The sequence below is a fragment of the Mirounga angustirostris genome, unplaced genomic scaffold (assembly GCF_029215605.1).
Source record: "Mirounga angustirostris isolate CCGP_5_RB_7025 unplaced genomic scaffold, mMirAng1.0.hap1 SCAF_13, whole genome shotgun sequence".
NCBI classification, from domain to species: Eukaryota; Metazoa; Chordata; class Mammalia; order Carnivora; family Phocidae; genus Mirounga; species Mirounga angustirostris.
The window spans coordinates 25778151-25784314 of NW_026991721.1; positions in this window are offsets into that span (position 1 = coordinate 25778151).

Genomic DNA, 6164 nt, shown 5'->3' on the forward strand with positions numbered 1-6164 from the left:
CAGTCTTTGTTATGATTCTGTAATAAATGTGTACATTTTTTTAAATTTTTGGACATTACAGGAATAAAGGTATGTATGTATGAAAGTGTATATATTATATATATGACATCTATTTTGGAAAATGTTTGTCCTGCCGTACCTCATTTTTAGGAGGTGTGCATGGGCGCGATATATGAAAATGGGACATTTTGGAACTGCTGATCATGGGGCTTTATCACCCTGTGCACTCAAGGGCCAGATTTTCAGGAGCTAAGGACATTCATATGCAAGTAAATGTGATGGGACTGAAAGAAGTGAGCTGAGACAATACCCTCTGGCTGTTGGAACAGAAGCATTTCATAGGAAGAGAAAAAAAGATCAATCCTGTATTTTCTGACACATAAAAGCTTCTTTTTGTAATAAAGTAGAAAAGCTCTCCTCAAAAAATAAACAAATAAAGGTCTATCATTTTTGAAAGTCTGTAAGACATGTAATATAAACAACATTCTATCAAGGATTTAGCCCACCAGCAAGAAACGCCAACCCTCCCAATCAATGCCCCTTTTTTGTTTGACAAAAACAGCTTTATTCTATTAGGAAATCCAATCAAATGCATCTTCAGACCAGATGAAACTGTCACCCCTTTAGAGGCAACATGCACAATAATAAAAGCATCTTCCATTCTTAAGTACCTGTTAGGTGCCTGACAGTAGACTTTTTTTGTATATTAATACAATCCTATCTATCATTTCTTCACAGTGTCAGGTTTAAGCCATTTTAATCTTTCCTATTTCATTTATCGATAAACCTTTGTTGAGCACCTACTATATGCCTAACCCTGTGCTCACTGGGGCTATGAAGATGAGTAAGACAAAATCCATGTCCATGTCCTCGAGGGTCTCAGGATATAGCAATGGAGAAATAAAATGATAAAACAATTACTTCTGTCAGAGGTGAAAATGACATAAGGAAGGAGAGATTAAATCTCTTCCTGAGTCAGGGGAAGCTGACAGAGGAGGTCCCTGACACTTGAGCTGGGACAGAACAGGCAGATAAGATGGGGGCAAGAGAGAGGGCATTTGAGCCACGCAAAAATGTGGAGTTACAAGTCAACAGGTGCCTTCAGCAAAGACCAAGTAGCTGATACGGCTGCTTAGTATGAGGAGAAAAGCAATGAGAGATTCTGTTGGTGAGTCAGACAATGGACATATCATAGAGAGTTTAACATCCTCCCAGGAGATTTGGACATTTTCTTGAAAGTGATAGTCAAGATCTTAAAGCAAGCAAGCAAGCATCCATTGGCTCCTGGAAACTCCAGGATTTCCACATGAGGAGCTTTGGGGAAACTGATCCAAGACTTGCCTTGAAACTGAATTGGCTAGACAGAGCTCTGCTTTCCCTTGGACTGTGGGTTACTTGCACTCCCTTCCCTGCCCCCAGCGTCTCCTCGTCACCTCCACCGTGACTATCTTAATTGGAATTGAATTCTGGTAAGACCATAGGGCAAGTAGGAAGAAGGTTGGTTGGAGCTGGGAGTAGGGGTGGACAGGAGGCAAGGCAGTCAGACCGGAGCATTAGTTGATGTGAGTTCCTAAGCTGAACCAAGACAGCACAGTGGGGATGGTGAGGAAGACACAGGAATGATGTTGAAGTGGGTCTGACAGGGCTGATGCGATAGGAAGGGGAGGAATTGAGGACGACATTCAGTTTTGGGGTTGGGGTGAATGAGGATGCCGTTTCCCAAGATCTGGGAATAAAGAAAACGGAGTTTGGGGGATAAGGAAAACACAAGCTAGAAAGGGCATGTGGGTGGAGATGTCTATTAGGCCCAAGCTTCACCAATTTTAATGTGTACGTGAATTTGTAGTCCTCGCTAAAATGAAGATTCTGGTTAAGTTTGTGGTCATCTGAGTCTGCTTTTCTTTTTCAGATTTATTTTAGAGAGAGAAAGAGCATGCATGTGTGGGGGCAGGGTAGAGGGAGGAGAGGAGTGGGAGGGGGAGAGGGGCGGGGGGAGAAGGAGAGAAGCAGACCCCCCCATGGAGCGGGGAGCCTGACGTGGGGCTTGATCCCACCACCCTGAGATCATGACCTGAGCCGAAATCAAGAATTGGGTGCTCAACCCACTGAGCCACCCAGGCGCTCCCCGAGTCTGCTTTTCTAAAAAAATTCCTAAGTGATGCTGATCCTGATTGATAGGCCACACTTGGAGTGACAAGACATTAGGCCGTTGACTATAGGGCTTTTTTCTTATCTCAATAACTGAATTTTTTTAAAAAATCAAGTCCCCAATAGTTTTTGAGAAGCTAGCTCTGTCTCCTCACAAGGAGAAACAAAAACCAGCTTTCTTTCCATTCTTCACTCCCCTGTCAGATTATACTTCCCCACCCATTGCTGTGTGATTTGCAGTAGCTTTCTGTGCTGGTTCTTTTTCCCCTCCCCATTGATATTTGGCAGGGCCATGTGACCTCTTGGGCTAAAGAACGTGACAGTAGAGACAGTGGGCCAGTTCCACTCATAGGCTGCAAGAATCATGGCAGGGTCTAACTCTGTGTCTTTTCCCTCCTCCATTAGGACAGCACGTCCAATAGTTATTACTCCTTCAGTCCAGATACAAAAATGAAGGAAGCCCATGGACGATACATGGCCTGTACCCAGGGGCAGGGCTGCCACCAACCTGGGACCAGTATATTACAAGAGCAGGAGATAAGGCTGCGTTGTTTTCAGCTACTGAGATTTGGGGGTCATCTGTGATTGCAGTATAACCTAGCAAAAGTTGACCAATAGATCATTGCAGTTATTAATGAAAGAAATAAGGCTAGGAAGGAATTAAAGGAGCTAAAATACATATTGCATTCTTTTGAAATTATTAAATGTTCTAATACATCCTCTTTCTGGATATTAAGAAGATATAGAATGAGGTTGTGGGCTTATGGTAACCCTCGAGATGATTTGAATGAAAGTTATCAGAGAAGTTGAAAGACTATCAGCCTTGGAAGGATCGCTCTGACTATGCCATTCTTCCTGTGAGCTTGAGCGAGTAACGGCCCTCTGCTGTTCACATAAATGAGGGAAGTGAAAGTACTAAATGCTTTATGGATGTGCTGGATCTGGCTGTACCAGCTTATTAGAGTCCGTTGTTAAACTTGCAGGAATTTTGTGAACCAGTTGTTTAAACACACTCATTATTAAAAATTGAATTACATAAAGTTACAATTAGGGGCGCCTGACTGGCTCAGTCCGTAGGGTGTGCGGCCCTTGATCTCAGGGCTGTGAGTTCAAGCCCCACACTGGGTGTGGAGCCTACTTTAAAAACAACAACAAAAACAAAATAAAAACAAAACCCCTTCTATTTGGGATGCCTGGCTGGCTTAGCCGGTTAAGCCGGTTAAGATCTGCCTTCGGCTCAGGTCATGATCCCAGGGTCCAGGGATCAAGTCCCGCATCGGACTCCCTGCTCAGCGTGGAGCCTGCTCCCTCTGCCTGCCGCTCCCCCCTGCTTGTGCTCTCTCTCCCTCTCTCTCTCCCAAATAAATAAAATCTTAAAAAAAAAAACAACAACAAAGGTAATCAGTACAAACAACCCTCACTTTACATGGTTCCAATATGCACGAATTTCAGTCACCACAGTTTAGTTAAATAACACAGTCCGCCACCAACATGGTTCAGATTTTAGTTACCACAGTATATTTGCCATGAACGATAGCATGAGGTTTGTACTTTGCTGTCGGCTCTCCAGTCCATAAATCACCGTATAAATAATAGATGCGCTTCATAATCAGTGGCCGGTCACAGCACGTCTTTCAAAGACTGTTGGTGATTGATCACCGCTCATCTGTTAATCAGTTTATGCAGACAACAAAGCATGGAGTTGTGTTAACTACTTGTCTTCTAGTGACAAACCCATGTGGCATTTTACAAACATGGATAATGAAGAAAGGGAACTGTCCAACAGAGATGTAAGTGCAGCAAAGAAATGAAAACTGATAATGCTGGAGGTCAAATCTGAATCAAAGGTGAATGCACTCATCAGAGAAATAGCTGGTTGTGCGGATACTGACAGGTTGCTGTTTGGAGGTAGTACAGATAAAGCCAGAGGAACGTAGTAAAGGCGAATTCATCGACATGAATGAGCCGAGTGTTCGTGATAGAGAGGATGAAGAGCTCCAGAGAAGTGATACCAGCAGAAAGAAAAAAAATTCACATTAGAAGGATTCTCAGAGATATTTCATGACATTTGAAGCATAAGGGATAAAATGTCAGAAGCTGATCCAAAGCGAGAAAGGAGTGTGACAATTCACCACAGTGTAGAAAAGATGCATTGCACGTTATAAGATAACAAGCACCACTAAACCTTCATTCTCAATGTTTCTGATGTCTTAAATTAGTACACTATATAAATATTAGACTATTTTTTCATTTCCCTATATACATTTATAACCAATAGTACGAAAGTTTGTAATGCTTTAACAAAAAAATATTGAAGGTCGTGGAACAATTATAATTTTTCCCAGTGATTATGAAGATCACTTAGCATGGTTTTAGCTTGCACGGTCATTTTTGTGGTCCCCCAGGACTATCCAAATGAGGCCTGCTTGTTTGCAAAGCTCACCACTCCCTAATTACTTTACTACATTTTTTTTTTTTTAAGATTTTTATTTATTTATTTGACAGAGAGAGACACAGCGAGAGAGGGAACACAAGCAGGGGGAGTGGGAGAGGGAGAAGCAGGCTTCCCGCTGAGCAAGGAACCTGATGCAGAACTCAATCCCAGGACCCTGGGATCATGACCTGAGCCGAAGGCAGACGCTTAACCAACTGAGCCACCCAGGCGCCCCTACTTTACTACATTTTATTATTACCTGTGCTCTTGCAGTTATTTCTATTGTATCGATATAGTGGAAATACTGCATAATGGTACCCATCTCTTCCCAACTTTATGTTCAGTGATACCATGTAAGTAGCTTGAAATTGTCTGTGGTGGGAGTTGAAACACTACAAATCAGAGTTTGGTTTATTGCTTTGTTGATTTTCTAGACTTAGGTGATGGAGAAAATGTTAATGCAAATTAGAAGTGTATCATGTCTGCAGCTGTCCATTTTAAGTAGCACAAAAGAAATGAGAGAAGGCATGTTTTCCAATGTTTGAAAATTATTATCAAACTGAACAAAGAATTCACTCATGTCATTGGCAACAAGTGAAGTTCCAAGATCTGTCTTTGCTGTTTCACTTCAGTCTTAAATGTAAAAGAAAAGGACAATGAACATTCAGGTCAGAACTGCCCTTGTTCATCAATAACATAAGCAACTTCTTTGCTAAGTGAGATAGTAATCAAGTATTAATTCATAGCCTGATTTTGTCAAATTGTGATTTAGCTAGAACCATAGGTTGGCTATGGATACAAGAGTCTGACAAAACTCGATAAACACATCCTGTGAGAATTAATTGGATATATGGAAATAATCCTAAAAGTATTATATATTTTACTATCAGTTGTGTGCCACATTCTTTTTTAAAAAGATTTATTTATTTTAGAGAGAAAGCGGGGGAGGGGCAGAGGGAAAGGGAGAGAAGCTGACTCCCTGCTGAACATGGAGCCCACATAGTGCTCGACACGTTGCTCCATCTCCTGACCCTGAGATCACGACCTGAGCCAAAATCAAGAGTTGGACACTTAACCGACTGAGCCACCCAGGCGCCGCTGTGTGCTACACTCTATTAATTAAATTTGTAACAAACTTATGTAGGTACATATACATGCAGCCCTCAACTGCTGTCTCCTTCCTTAGGCAGTTGTCAAACATTTACCAGCACTGGGTTTAGAGAAGGTGGTGAGGGGAATTTCCACAATCTTTGGAGTCAAGTGGGGTCTTGCATTTCAGCACTGCTTCTTTCTGTGTTATCTGAAGTAAATTATGGAGCCTCTCTAAGCCCTTTCTTTCTTCTGCAAAATAAAAAATAAAAATAAAAATCTTGGCACGGGAAGGGGTTGTTGTGAGGAGGCCTCCATGTCCCTCCCCTTCCGGCTGCCAAATCCTCTTAAATCTGATTTCCTTTGCTGGAGATGAAATGATCCATACATTGTTGGACTACAGAGCAAGTCTATATGGCAGCTGAGGAATGGATGGATGAAAGGATGTCTTCCTCTGATTCCATGATAAACCAACCAGTTTAAGTAGTCTAAG